The sequence below is a fragment of the Sorex araneus genome, chromosome 3 (genome assembly GCF_027595985.1).
Source record: "Sorex araneus isolate mSorAra2 chromosome 3, mSorAra2.pri, whole genome shotgun sequence".
In the NCBI taxonomy this organism is placed as follows: Eukaryota; Metazoa; Chordata; class Mammalia; order Eulipotyphla; family Soricidae; genus Sorex; species Sorex araneus.
Window position 1 is genome coordinate 112,515,496 of NC_073304.1, and position 15,047 is coordinate 112,530,542.

The 15,047-nt window shown below is 63.6% G+C and overlaps 1 protein-coding gene across 3 annotated transcripts in view; it reads right to left on the reverse strand.

Moving 5' to 3' along the window:
- ZMIZ1 (zinc finger MIZ-type containing 1) overlaps positions 1–15,047 on the reverse strand; it is a 133,917-nt gene that overhangs the window by 99,399 nt on the left and 19,471 nt on the right. For all 3 annotated transcript variants that reach the window (XM_055133900.1, XM_055133901.1, XM_055133899.1), the window contains exon 2: positions 4,844–4,926. The gene's annotated coding sequence lies outside the window, so the exon portion shown is untranslated. The remainder of the gene's footprint in view (positions 1–4,843; positions 4,927–15,047) is intronic.

Genomic DNA, 15,047 nt, shown 5'->3' on the forward strand with positions numbered 1-15,047 from the left:
TCTGCCAGGGCATTTGGCAACTCAGAAGCGAAACTTCCTCCGCGTGCCTCCGGTCTCCAGGGCCTCTCCCCCCGCAGCCCTACACTGCACCCAGGGTGGGCCTTAAGCGTCTGCCGGGGCCAAGGCTCTGCTATTCCCAGAGCTGGAACCTGGAGTGCTCCAGCTCCTCCAGGAAGCCCTCAGGTCCCTGGGAGCTCCCAGAGCCAGCGTCCTAGGTATGGCGGATTCCTCCTTGCACCTGGCTGGCCGCGGACTGTGGCCGGAGAGGCAAGACTCGGGCGAGTTGCCACGCTTGGCCCCAACAGCTCACAGAGCTCCCTGAGCAGAGCCAGCTCCCGTGCATGCAGGGGTGGGTCCAAGGCCCCCTGGCCCCGTCCTGGCCTGGCTTCCTGAGCCCTCTCCTCCTCCGCTCTCCATGGCACCTCTCCTTCGGCCCCCGAGTCCTGTTAGCGGCGGGTGCCAGGACAGACCGGGCTCTCCAGCTCTCGCCAGGGCCGGGCCTCGCTGGTGGGAGATCAGAGGAGGCTGGTGGCTCCGAGGGTGCCGGGCGGACCCAGTTTCCCTGTTTGCACGCGTCATGACACTGTGCTTTTGCCTTTCTTGCTTTCGTCTGTTTGGGGGCCACACCTGGCGGTGCCCACAGCTTCTTCCCAGCTCTGTGCTCACTCCTGGAGAGCTCAGGAAACCCTGTAGGATGCGGGGCACTGAAGGGTCAGCCGCGTACAAGGCCAGCGCCCTGCCCACTGCACTGTCTCCACCGAGGCCGTGCGCTCTAAGGGCCGGTCCTTCCTAAGCAGGCCTGCGCAGGCGAGGTGAAACAAATCACGTTGTTCCTTTTGTCTTTTGGTGTCTGGGCCATGTGTGAGTGGGGCTTACTTCTGGCTCTGTGATCAGTGCTCAGGGGACTTCTGCGGTGCCAGGGATCAAGCCCAGGGCAGCTGCTACCAGGCAGATGCCCAACCCCCCGTCCCCTCCCCTGGCCCAAATCACGGCCTTTCCGGCTAAGCGCCGAGGGTCCCCAGGAAGCTCAGTGGGAGCCGGGGACAGTGTCGGGGGGAGGGACCCACACGAGGGACAGCAGGGCACGACCGGTGGCCCCACCACCCTCAGGGTGCTCACGCGTGACCAGTGAGGTGCACGCCTGGCCACGTGTGCAGCCGCTGCTGCTGGCACCGCTCCTGTCCTCCTGCCAGCCATTCCCAGGTCAGCGCCACACCAGGCAGAGTTGGCCCCCGAGCCGGAAGCATCACACAGAACATTCTGGAAGACTGATATTTTCCGGGTGCAGAGCCCAGGGGAGGTGTCAAGGGAGCTTCAGAGCCCAGTGCAGTGTCCGCCTGGCGGCCAGGGAGCCATGTGTCCCACTGGGGGACTGAGGGGCCCCAGGGAAGAGCATCTGGGTCCCCACAGTGCAGTCTCACGCCTCGCCAGGGCCCCTTAGACCGTCAGGGGCGCCCAGCCTGTTTCCAGCCGGGTGGAACAAAGCTCCCACTCTAGCTGGACATCCCGCCCAGCACTGGTCACACCGAGAGCAGGAAGTCTGCTTCTCCGCTCCTGCGTACGGCAATCCAGCCCCCTCCTCCAGGCAGTCTCTCTGCCTGCCCCTGCAGCAGCGGGGAGGAGCCCGAGCTCCCAGCCCCCAGGGCTCTGTTGCTGGGGACGGGTGCGCAGCACGCTGGGCACTGCAGACGCCAGACCAGGGAGAGCCACTGCGGTGACCAGTGGTCTGTCTGCTGTGGGCCTCCCCTGACAGAGAACACTGGCCGTGGGGGACGCGGCTGAGCACCGAGGGCCCTGCACGGGCTTTGCCTGTGTGTGGGAGAGGCTGTGCCACACTGGCCACGCCCAGCTTACTCCTGGCAGGCTGCAGGGGCATCTCTGCTGCCAGGATACAACCCGGGCAGCTCAGAGGTGCCCGCCCTGGGCCTCGTGACCCCGCCGCTGTGACCTCTGACCCACGGCTGAGTGGCAGCGACCGCTCCTCCGGGGCAGCCCTTCTCAGGCACGGGCGAGCGCGGCGGGGTGCAGGGCACGGCTGCGGGTGCGAGCGGGCGCAGAGGCATTCTCAGCTGGTGCTCAGGGCCGACAGCCCTGCCGCAGGGGGACCCTGGAATGCGGCTCTCCGGGGCCCCGCCGGCGCCCGCGCAGGACTTGGCATCCGAGGCTCTCGCGGCCTGTGCCAGGGCTGCCCGGAAATGTGCCCTCTGACAGCTGAGGGGGGCCTCCCTGGAGTGCGGCCGCACAGCTGCCCGGTGTCTCGTAGGAAGCCCAGGGCCGCCGTCCACTCTGAGGGCTAAGCACGACCCACGCAGCGGCTCCCGGCTCCCTCGCAGGACGCCCCTGCCGGCCGTGGGACTCCGCGGCTGCCCGCTGCACTGAGGCGAGGAGTGGCACAAATGTCATCCGCCTGGTGCCTGCGGGCGGCCGCAGGGTGGCACCAAGCCCGGGCCCGGAGACTCTGCCTTTGGGTGGTGCGGGGGGTGCGGGGTCACTCCTGGCAGGACTCGGAGACCTCAGGGGGTGTTGGGGATGGAGCCCAGCTGGCCTCACGCAAGGCACGTGCCTCCGCCCTCCCTCTGCCCTCGGAGGCTGTGCCCACACCTGTGCCCACTGTGCGCCCACCAAAGGGGCGGAGTCTTTGGTGAGACGCAGCCCTGGGAAGGCCTGTCCCCCAGTGGGGAGACCCCTGACAAGGGCCCCGGCTGGAGGAACTGGGCCGCTCACTGGGAGCTGCCTGTCCCTCCAGCTGCCCGGCCCTTCCTTGGACCTAATGGTGCTCGACCAGAGAAGCTCCACTTGTCCAAAATGCCAACATTTGAAACTGCCCCTCTGTGACCAGGCTCTGCACCCACTGACCACGGATTCATCTCACAGGAACTGACCCCTGACTTCGGAGCCTCAGTTTTCATATCTGGCAAATGGGAACAACCTTTCAAAGGCCTGTCTGATGGGCCGAGCCCAGTATAGTTCATGGAAGGTTCACAGGGCAAAGGTCCCTGACCTCTGGTCAGCAGCAGGGAGGGTGCCAAGGCTGAAGGCTGCAGACCAGGCCAGAGCTGGCTGCCCCCTGCCCGCCCAGTGTGCAGAAAAAGAAACCAGCCTGAGAGGTCGCGAGGGCTGTGGCATCTTGCCCTCTCTCTCCCTGTCTCTCCCTCTCCCTGTCTCTCTGTCTCCCCTGCCCCCCTGCTCTGTCTCTCTCCTCTCTTTTTCTTTTTTCTTTTTGGGTCACACCTGGCGGTGCTCAGGGGTTACTCCTGGCTTTGCACTCAGGAATGACTCCTTGCGATGCTCAGGGGACCATATGGGATGCTGGGATTTGAACCCGGGTCAGCTGCGTGCAAGGCCCTACCCGCTGTGCTATCACTCCAGCCCCTCTCCTCTCTTTTTCAGTCAAAACTCAAAATTAATTTCACAGCCCTTTTTTGTTCAATAAGGGCTTTACATGCGCACCAGCATGGACCAAAGCCAGCCCGACGCGTGAGAACACACTGACTCCACGACCCGTCTCCTGCGACGCAGCCCTCTTAGGGCACCCGGGCCAGCGGGGAAGCACGGAGTGTGGCTGCAGGCAGCGGCCAGGGGCGGGCCAGGCTCACAGAGGGGCGCGGGAGGGTCTGCGCCGGGCCCCTCTGGGGGCCTGGTCTGGGAGCCCCGGGCTGGGTTTGTACCTGCTGCCAGGAAACCCCAGTGATCTGTGCACAACACCAGACTTCTACCCGCCCCGGGCCTCACAGAGCCCTGGCGGAGTGGCAGACGGCAGTGTCTGGGATTTTGCTCGGCTCATCTCCCCCTTGTTCTTCAGCACAGACCAGCCCTCCTTGCCCTCCGGTGCCGCCGCCTCCAGGATGCCTTCAGGGATGCCTTCCCACAGCTGAGCCCCAGAGCAGACGGATCTCACCGCCCCATCTGCCCACCCTGCCCCACTCCCTGGCGCTGCTGCAGACAGTCTCCTCCTCACAGCACCCCAGAGCTTGCTACTGGCCAGGAATGCCAAGGGCCATGCTCGGGACATTTTACAAAGGGGTCTCAGAAAGGAAGCGAGGTCACTCCCCCTCCACGGCAGCCCTCGGCCCTACACACACTGGCCGTCCCCTCCGGAGTCCCGCCCAGCACCTCCTCAGGGCTGCACCCGTTTCTCCCACACCCTGCCGTGAGCTGTTTCTCCTCAGGGTCAGCCAGGCCCTGAGTCCCCCCACCCACCCCAAGGTGCTCGCCAGCCCCAGCCCACAGCCTCAGCCCCTGGCCCTGTCGGGGCTCCACCCACCAAGGCCCTGGGGCAGCCTCCCTGTCCCTGCTCCTACCCGCCCTGCCCACCCTGTCTCCCCCAGAGGCTGCCCTCGAGCCCATGGCCCTCACCGCCCCAGGATGTTCACAGCTGCCCTGGCCCTGATTCTGCCCCAGCCCACCCAGGCATAGCTCAGAAACAGCCTGGGGGCCAGCAGGGCGGGAGGGGTCCTCACCCAGCCCCACGACCCCCCTCCGAAGGGGCCGCCCAGGGCCCCAGAGCCCTGCCTGCTCCTGGCACACCCACCACCAGCGAGTCCTGGCCAGGGCCCTGGCTGGGCACACACCGCCCCCAGCCCGCCCTCAGTAGGGGTGCAGGGGGCCAGCCCAGGGGAGGAGGCCCGCGCCCCAGGCACGTTCCCCTCTGCTCCGAGTCTCCAAGCCAAGCTACCCACAGGTGAGCCGGAGAGAAGGGACAGGAAGGTTCTGGAAGGCCACCCCAGTGAGCGTGGGCACAGAGCACAGAAGCTCCCGGGCAGCACCGGGAGAGGCAGGGAGCTGGCCGCCAGGCGAGGCCTGAGCGACAAACGGAAAGAGCACGCAGAGCCCGTCGCCTTACCTGCTGAGGCCACTGCGGCGGGCGGCTGCCCTGAGGGAAGGAGGCGTGGGGGCGGGTGGCCAGCCAGCAGCCCAGAGCAGGTCCTGCAGGGAGAGGGAAGCACAGTGAGCGCCAGCCCAAGCACGGTCCTCGCACGCGCCACCGCAGCTGACGTGGACACCGCCCAGGAGCCCGGGGTCCCCCCACCTGCCAACAGTCTCCCGGGCCTTCAAGATCCCGGAACCAGTCCCGGAACCAAGGTCAGCCCCTCGCACGCCCGGCACGGGACAGGCCGTCCCCACACCTGCCCTGGCTCTCGAGACACGCAGACCCCACGAGCACTGCCTTCCCTCGGGCCCTCGGCGCTGGAGGTCTGGCTGACCCGGTCTCCTCCGAGCCTCGGGAGGGCGGCACACACCCACCGGTCGCCGCTGGACTACAGAAACCGCATCTAGTTAGCTCCTCTGTCCTCTGAGACTGCCCTGGCCACAGATACGGACAAAGGACAGACGGATGGTGGATGGACATACGAACGAACAGATGGGTAGAGGGGTGCATGGATAGACAGACGGAGAGCTGGGACGGATGGGTGGGTGGATGGACAGATGGATGGATAAATGGAACGGACAGACGGATGGATGGGTTAATGGACAGACAGATGGACAGATGTCTGAGCCACTCCCTGCACTCTTGAGTTTGTGCTGAGCACTGTCTTGGGGTTACGTGTCACCGAGGGCAAGCCGGCAGGTCTTTTGGGGGGTGGGGGCTGGGAGAGCCACAGGAGCTGCTCCTTCCCTTCAGCCCAGCTTGGTGACAGAGGCCTGTGGGGAGGGGGGCGCTGGAGCCCCGGCCCTCCAGCCGGGCCACACCACGGGCACGGCGGCCTGGAAGCACACTGCCCTGCCGCAGACAGAGTGGGCAGCCGTGCCAGGGCAGCGTCGGGACGGGGAAGGACGGCCCCGCGGTGCCGCCAGCGCCCCCCGGCTGCCCAGCTCACTCCCCAGCCCGGGCCACCAAGTCTGCTCAGGCCACACGCAGGGGCCACGGCGCCCGGCAGCCAGCAGGCAGACAACAGGCCGGCTCTGAAGGCCCAGGCTTCCCACAGGCTGGACACTGGGTCTGGGCCTGGCCATGCAGCCACGACCCAGGGATGGTGCCCGGCCGTGGTCAGCGGTCTGCCCCCGGTGGGTGTCAGGAAGCCCGGAATGTTCTTGCGACCTGCCTCCCAGGTATGTGTTCTGCTCAGAGAGGACCAAAGGACTCTGTGCAGAGAGCCTCCTCCCTGCAGGGCATTTCAGCAAGAGCCGGAGACCACCCAGCCCCACCTCGAGCTCTAATACATGCCAGAGGGCAGGCGCCACCACCTCCCGGAAGCCCTCCCTGACCTCTCCAGGGATTAGGGGGGGGTCCTTATTCACAAGGCATCTCCGTGTGGAGCCAGGCCTCCCTCTGTCTTCTGCCGGCTGGGGTCACGGTGAGGGCAGGCACCCATTCTCCTCCCCTGGGATTGAGAGCACCCGTGCTAAGGCTGTGATAGCCAGAGCAGGCTTTGGGGTAAAGGTGTACAAGTGGGCACTGATGTCACAAGATGCCTCAGACACCAGCCCCTCGGGAGGGACAGGCCCAGGTTACTGACCAAGGGTGGGTGGGCTGACTTAAGGGGCTCAAAGAACAGCTAAAGAAAGCGGCAACGTGACGGCACAGTGGAAGGCGCTTGCCTGGCTTGTGGCTGACCCAGGTTTGACTCATGACATCCCATACAGTCTGCCACGCCCTGCCAGAAGTGATCCCTACGTGCAGAGCCAGGAGTCAGCCCCGAGCACACCCAGAGTGACCCAAACTCTTACAAAAAAAAAAAAGGAAGGGGACAGAAGCGCCCATAGAACGGGGCCTCACCCCCCCCACCCATGGCTGTGAGAATGAACAGCAGGGCTGGCCGCGCGGTGGGCACAGCTCAGCTGGAACCCTCAGTCCTTGGGTGGGGTCTCAGCAGACCCTCAGCTGGGCGCCCTGTCGTCTGGGCCGAATCACGTCTGCTTTCCTGTGGGAGGCCGGTCTTCACAGGCCGAGGCTGGGGGCGGCACCCACTTGAAGCCAGTGAGGGCAGCTGCAGTCCCCAAGGGACCCCAGGCCTGGGTGCAGAAGGACCCTCCCTGCCACCCAGCCGGGAGAGGGGGCAGCAGACGCTGGCGCACAGACTATGCGAGACCCCGCGGGCTCCAGGGCAGCAGAGGGCCACAGTCCTGGCCTCGGGCGGCAGGAAGGGCCTCTGTGCTCCGGGCGTGCACCGGGAGGGAGGTGTGCAGCACGCGAACAAGTCCTTCCAGGTGAGCCGGTGCATCTGGGGACTTGTGGCGCCCCCCGTGGCCCACCAGGTCCCCTCTGCCCCGCAGAGTAACTGCGTTCCCACTCACGGCCCAGGTCACCTGGGAAAGCTCGCAGCGGCGAAGAGCATCACTGAACTAAAGGGGAAGGAAAAGCGTGCCAGGATGCCGGGACTCCGGGGAGCTTCCCAGCCCGTGGTGGAACCAGCAGCTCTCAGCTAAGCCTCCCGACTCCCCCAGGGCCATCCAGGGAGGCTTCGAGTTGAGGGGTGGGGGTCCCCCACAGCTGCTCAGTAGACAACCGGGAAAGCAATTATCCTGCTCTCAGCAGAGAGGCCCTGGGTTTGACCCGCCCCTTCCCTCCTCTGCTCCCCGCCTCACGCACGCGTGTGCGCGCACACCACACACCCACACACACACACACACACACACACACGCAGGCATGCATGCAGTTGGCTGGCTCTGCGCCCGCCTCCCTCCCGCCCGGCCTCCGCGGCAGCCCCCACCCTGATGAGCACATTCCCAACACTTAAATCATTTAGCTGCTAAACCGGAGATGGCAAAATGGGTGCTATTTCTTAAAAACATACAGAGAGCGTATTAAATTATTGATAGCCATTAAACAGGGGGAAAAATTAAACAGCTCTCAGCGCTTATCAATCATTCATGCAGTTTCCACTGGGTGTTTCTGGAGCGCGGAGGGCCGGGAGCTGGAGTCCTCTGCAAGGAAGGGCGGCCTGGGCCGAGGCGGTGGGGAGGGTCAGCCTGTCTGTTGGCCAGCCCCGCCTCCCCTTCTCTCCATTACTAACAAAGGACGTTCCAGCGTGCCTCGGAACCCCATGGACACCAGCCTGCGCACACCAGGGCCTCTCTGGGGCCCGCACACAGATAACCAGGTCTGAAAGCCCCCGGGAGCCGTGTGGGAGAGCGGGACCCCCAGGCCGGTGAGAGCAGCAGCGGAGGTGGGCTAAGTCCTGGGCCCGCGGCCCCAGAGCAGGGCCCCTCGGGTGTGGACCTCGGATTGCTTGGTGCCAGGGGCACCGTGAGCAGCAGCCTCGGCAGGGCAAAGGGAGACGCATGTCACCAGCCACCAGCCCGACACCCGCAGCCAGAGGGAGGAGCAAGGCCAGGTCCCTAGAGTGGACGGGCAGGAGGGGGTCACGTACAGCCCAGCTGCCTGGGACCCCTAAGCCAGTATGATTCAGACCACAGCGGAGACAGAGCCGGACAGCTCCTGGCCACACGGACGCCTGGCGAGAGCGCCGGGGAGACCAGCCCCAGGGCCGGGGGCCAGTGGGTACCCCTCCAGGGGCTGCCAGGGGCTGCAGAGCAGAGCCAGACCCCTGCCTGCCCAGGCTGCAGGCTTCAGCCCCCACTCCGCGAGCCCCGCCCCGCAAGCCCCGCCTTCCAGGAGCAGGAGCAGGAGGCCCTGCCAAGTGTTGATAGCACAGTCCCCGGAGAAGCTGCTGCCACGGGGAAACATTCTGGGAGAGCGGCTGTTTACCACCAACGCCTGCTACTGTCAAGCAGCCATCGGGAGGAATGGAATCTGCAGAGCCGGAGAGACAGGAAGGCAGGCCCCAGCCCAGGGCCCCCGCAGCCAGTCTCCCGCGGGACGGAGGCCCGGGCCCTGCTCCGACCCGCAGCTACACATGGCTGCGCCGCAGAGACCGACAGGCCAGAGTGAGCACAGGCCGCAGGAACACGCCAGCACACAGGGATGGTGGGGTGGCATGAACCGGCACAGATCAGGTCATGCTGAGCAGCAGAACCCGGACATGGGAGCACTGGAGAGAGCACAGCACTCACCTTGTCCAGAGTAAACCCAGGTGCCATCCCTGGCACCCCGTAAGGTCCCCCAGGCCCTGTCAGGAGTGACCCTGAGCACCGAGCCAGGAGTAAGCCCTGGGCACCGCCAAATGTGGCCTCCAAACCAACCAACCAAGAAAAGACAGGAGACGGTGACCCCAACTCTTCAACCCCATGGCCCTGTCCCAGCAGGCGGCATCCCCATTCCCCACACTGCCACAGCCTGCAGGGAGTCCCCGGTCCTCGAAAGCCTTCCCCCAGGTGCAGACTCTCTCACACCTGCCTACTCCAGCCACAAAACTACTCAACTCCCCAAGTTACCTCCTGGTTTGGTGCCCCAGGGCCTTTGCAGGTGCCACAGCCGTCCTCTGCCCAGCCAAGTCACCCACCATTACCCTCTGAAAGCATGGAGATGTCTGCCCGTCCCTAAGACCATGCCCCGTTGCCATGCGCTCAGAACTAAGTCCGCATGGGGTGAAGCCATGGGTACAAAGAGGATCTTCCATTCGCATCTGGCACACGGGGGCAGAGAAGGCCATGGACACGGCCGCACACAAGCCAGTGCCCAGACCCTGGCATGCCTCCCGGGAGTAGCTCTCCAGAACAGCCCGCGCGTGCCCTGCCGTCGGGAAAGCCATTCATCCCTGGACGGCGGCTGGGCCGTTCACAGCCAAGGGTAAGCGAGACGGTGCTCGGCGCTCCTGGGGCGGAGGGCCGGGGCCGGCTTGGGAATTTCCAGGGAAAGGCCAGCAGAAATTGGCCACAAATGAATCGCTGACTCTCGAGTGGAGAGCTCGGGGCGGCGGGTGCCAAGGTCTCAGGCTCCGCCAGCTTGTGCGGGCCACTTGGCCTCGCTGGCTCAGGCCCGAGGCTGGCCGCACCCCCCACGAGCCATCTGCTTCACACCACGCCACTGCGCCAGGCCATGCGTGCCAGTGCGGCCACTCGTGCACGGGAGCAGCAGCCCTTCGCCACGTGCCTGCTCCAGAAGGCTCTCCGGCATCCTGCCCCTTCCAGGTGTGCTTCCTGCCTGCTTCTCCTCCACCAGGCCCTCGGGGCTGCCTCGGCCCCACAATCTGTGAGCGCTCCCGGCCCTGACTTTATCTGCTACGCCCTGGTCTCTCTTCAGCGGTCTTCCAGGCAGGAATAGGGTCTCACACCTCTTGGCCCCCGGCAGCTGGCATGAGCAGGGCAGCAAGCAGGAGCCGGGGCTGCCCAGCTTGGTGACTCAGGGACACTCCTATGCCCCGGGGTCTTGCCTCAGGGTCTTAGGCTACTGGGTGCAACAGAGGCAGGGGCAGAAGCAGCCCCTGACTTGCCCCAGGGATAAGCCTGGAGTTCTGGGGAGTCGGACTCACAAGCTCCCCAGAGCCGGCAGAGTCAGCTCTGACCCCCACCCCCCCCCCGCCCCGTGCCATCCTGCCGTGGGGGGCGGGGCAAGTGGGGTTTTTCTGCTGCCTCTACTAGCTGTCTTAAAGACAGGCCTGAAAGCTTCTTGGCCAGAAACTGAAGTCTTTGTTTTTGGGGTTTTTCCTGGGCCACACCTGGCGATACTCAGGGGTCACTCCTGGCTCTGCACTCAGGGCACTCCTGGGGAGTTCAGAGTCCCCTACAGGCCGCCAGAGATTAAACTCAGGCTGGCCGCATGCAAGGCACACACCTCCCCTGCTGTACTATTGTCCAGCCCTGGAAACCGATGGCTCCAAAGTGAAAATTGTGAGGTAATGCCAGTATCCTTCACAGTGCGATCTCCAAACACCATCCCCTGCAGGGCACTAAGGCCGCAAGCGCCACAGCAGGAACCATTCGGACAAACCCTGTCACCACCCAGCCCACCAACATGCCTGCTTGATCAGCCAGAAATGCAAGCTCCCACAGACAGACCCAGAGTCGGGAGTAAGACGCCCAAGTCCCAGGCCCAAGGGTGGCTGCAAGGCTGGGTCCTGCACACCCACCAGGCCAGAAGCTCACGTGCTCTCTCTTCTCTGGCTTCAGAACAGTCCCAAGTCACAGATGGGGAAACGGCCCCAGTGACTCCCCGGGTGCCGGTCTGTGTGGGGGAGGCCCAGGACGCTGGGGGTCTGCTCCATTCCCCGGCCCGCCACTATGTCCCTGGCGGGCACTGTGCATGCATGAATGACATCAGGGTCTCACGAGGGAGCAGAGTGAGCAGGCGGGAACAAGCAGCCTCGGGGCAGGACGGGGGACACAGGGTTTCCATCTGCGGACCACAGGAGGTGGCCGCTGCATGTCCACAGCTACAGCCAGAGCATGAGTGCTCAGCCCTGGGACAGAACACCTGCACCTGGGGGATGGCCGTGGCAGTGGAGCCCAGAGGGCCACAAGGGGCGTCGGTGGACAGCGACCATGGCTAACCCAGGCCCACCAATCAGCAGCGGCTGCCCAGGCCCGCCAATCAGAACCTGATGCATACCCGCCAATCAGGGAGCTGCTGCTCGGGCCCGCCAATCAGAATCTGATGCATACCCGCCAATCAGGGAGCTGCTGCTTGGGCCCGCCAATCAGGGAGCTGTGGCTTCCAGGGCTCACCCAAGCTACAAGACTCCAAACAAGCAGATGAATGACTTAAGTGTGGCTGCAGGACACAGATAGTCCTTGGAGTCATCTTTTTGAGTAGAAGGGAAGGGGCGTGTGTGTGTGTGTGCGTGCGTGCGTGCGTGCGTGCGTGCGCGCGCGCGCGCACGCGCATGTGATGGGCCAGCATGCAGGAAGGGGCAGCCTAGAGCTATCACCCGCTGCTGTGACCTCCGACCGTGCCCTTCCCTCCTGCATTCTGGACTGTTTGGTGTTTTCTTCAAATCTGTTCACTGTTTCCTAAAATACATTCATTTAAGGCTGGGGCGATAGTATAGCAGGTAGGGTACCTACCTAGCATGCGGCTAACCTGGGTTCCATCCCAGGCACCCCATCTGGACTCCCAGGCCTGCCAGGAGGCCTGATCCCTGAATGCAGAGTCAGGAGTAAGTCCTGAGCACTTGCTGGTGTGACACAAAAAACTGTATCACTGTCATCCCATTGTTCGTCGATTACTCGAGTGGGCACCAGTAATGTCTCTATTCCTCCCAGCCCTGAGATTTTAGCAGCCTCTCCTTACTCATCTTTCCCTGGAGGCTCTTTCAGGGTCAGGGGAATGAGACCTATCGTTACTGTTTTTGGCATATCGAATACGCCACGGGGAGCTTGCCAGGCTTTGCCGTGCAGGCGGGATACTCTCAATAGCTTGCCGGGCTCTCCGAGAGGTATGCACATACCTGTTACTGTATTTGGGATATGAATACGCCACAGGGAGCTTGCCAGGCTCTCACGAGTGGGCAATAGACTCTTGGTACCTTGTCAGGTTCTCCAAGAGGAAGAACTAGGCTACTAGATGTCGCTGGCGACTGGATTAGAACTGGCTATCAGAACTAGGCTATTAGATGTTTTTTGACACAAAAACAAAATAAATAAAATAAAACACATTCATTTAGAATGTTTATGGTGGCCCAGAGAGATACACAGAAGTTAAGTCTCTTGTCTTCCCCACAGCTGACCTGAGTTCCATTAAGTTCCACTTAAGACTCTGAGCCCTAGCAGGAGTGATCCCTAACCACAAAATCAGGAGTAAGCCCTGAGCACCACCAGGTGTGGCCTTCCCAAAACAACAACAATAATAAAAAAATTATAGAGTGTAGTAGCACCTTAGGTATTCAGGGGAAAAACAAGCAACAGGGTAGTAACTGGCAATGCTTGTGGCCCTGAGCAGTGACACTGCACGAGGCCCAAGACAGTGGCACTGAGTGTGGCCCAGAGCAGTGCCCCACCCCCACCCCCAGGGTCTGCAGAGAAGCAAGGCACCCAGAGGCCTGGCTAGGGGAGGCTGTCCTTGGCGCTGTCAGCAGACTGTTAGTGACAGGGGCCCGCAGAGGCCACCAGGAGCCTCTGATCCCCCAATAACCACTTCTGGGGAAGCAAGCACAGCCTGGGACCCTGCAGGGAGGCAGGAAGCGTCCCTGGGCCACAGCGGAAACAGGAAGCTCGGGTGAGCCCAGCTCAGGTGCCCTGCAGTGGGCAAGCCCATTCCGAACGGGCCCGGCGCCCACACAGGCTCTTCGCTCTGCCACCACGAGCTTCCTGATGCCGCGAGGACTCCCTTCTCAGAGCAGAGCCGCTCTGACCTGCCCGCGGCGCCGCCACCTGAGGTTAACAGCTGATTTACGAGCTTATTTGTCTTAATTTTCGGGAATCAGTTTCTCGTGGAGGAGGTAACTAACACATCGGGCTGGGGAAGCTCGGCTTTTAGAAAATATTTATAGCGTTTCAAGACAGTTGGGTGGCAAATGGATACAGCATCTGCTATTTTCCTCACTTTCCACCACAGCTCGAAAGCCCAGAGCGATTCACACACACAGACATGCAAGCACACACATACATGCACACGGACACACACACTCACATGTACACACACAAGCACACACAGGTGCACACACACATTCCAGCAGCAGCAGCAGTGCCAGTCACATCAATGCTCAGGAAACCAGAGTCCTCTCTTCGGAAACTAAAAACCCAACACTGGCCTGATTTCAGGATGCTCGGCACCGCCCTGGGTTACCCCCACCCTAACTCCTGCCCGGGGCAAAGGGCGGGGGCTCCCCGTCGCTGGAACTCCATCCCACAGGGCTCCTGGGCTGGGGACTGGGCTTTCCCAGGAGTCTCGACTGCCAGGTGTGGACAGACACGTGGGGCCAGCTTGCCCTGCAGCGGCCAGGAGGAGGAGGAGGATGTGAGGAGGGCGCTGACCCCTCACGGCTCCCCACCAGGCTTCCGAGAGGCAGGGTCCAGGTCACACCCATTTCACAGAGGGCTGAAGCCTCAATTCCCGTGGGCAGAGCAGGGAGCCTCACCCCGACTCATCCCACACGAGCCTTCGAGAAGCTTCTTCCTGCTCACCTGCAGCCCAGGTAGTGGCCGGTGCCCGTGGCCGCTCCAGCCTCCCTCAGGCTCCCCCCGGGAGCGCAGCAGAGGGAGAGGCAGGCCCATCTGCACACCCCAGCCCGGGGCCTTGGGAATGGGGTCCCGAGAGAGGACACGGCCAGGGCTATGCTCGGCTGCCGCCAGGCGTGGGGGTCCCACCAACGCGCCACTGCGCCCCCAGGGTGCCCGCTGGTGCAGCCGCCCAGAGCCTGGCGCTGCAGGTTTCTGGTTTAGGAGTCCCAGAGCAGAGAGAGGCCAGACCCGAGGGCCAGAGCACCAGCCCCCACTCCTCGTCACGTGCTCAGGCCGGCGGGAAGAGCTTCCAGAACTGTCTTGCCCAGACCCTTTCTCCTCTCCGCCTCACTGGCCCCCGAAGTTCACTGCCCTTGGCCATCAGTCCAAAAGGATTATCCTTGGTTCTGGCTCCTCCTAGCCAGGCCAAACGCCATCCCAAGGTCCCCCTGCCTAGGTTCTAGTCCACACACTTCCAGCTAACTCCACCCAGGCCCCACAAGCCTCCTTCCCTCCCACAATTCCCTGTGGCCATAGAGCAACCCCTTGGCCCCAGCCCCCATGCACCCGTGTGTCTTGCCTTGCCCACACAGAGCTGCCTCCAGTCCTGCCCCAGGGCCTTCGCACCTGCTGTGTCCTGCTCCTTCCTCCCCACACCATGGCTGGCTTCTCAGGAGTCTTTCTCTACTGACCTCGCTTAAAACACATGCTCCTCTTACCTCCCCATGTCTCCGTAACTCATTACTCCCTGTGATTTCTCAACTGGCCAAACTGCCTGTCGTCGAGTCATGCACTGTGTTAGGATTCGAGTCTCGCTCGGCCCCGGGGAGGTCATCCCGGAGAGGATCAGCAGCTTGCCGGCTGCTCCCCGCTTCCCACCCGGGGCAACCACAGTCTCTGGCACAGAACGAAACTGCGGTGTCTGCTGGACCACTGAGCGCACCACCCTGCAGGCACCACCCGGCGGGGCATCTCCCTCAAGAGGGGCTCGTGCCACGGGGCACGGGCAGGGTGGGAGCGGCCTGTGTGTTGCGGCCAGGCCTCCCTTGAGGGCACCAGGCTGGCTCCAGGGGCCTGTGGAGAAAGCACGGAATCGTGGGGCTCGCAGC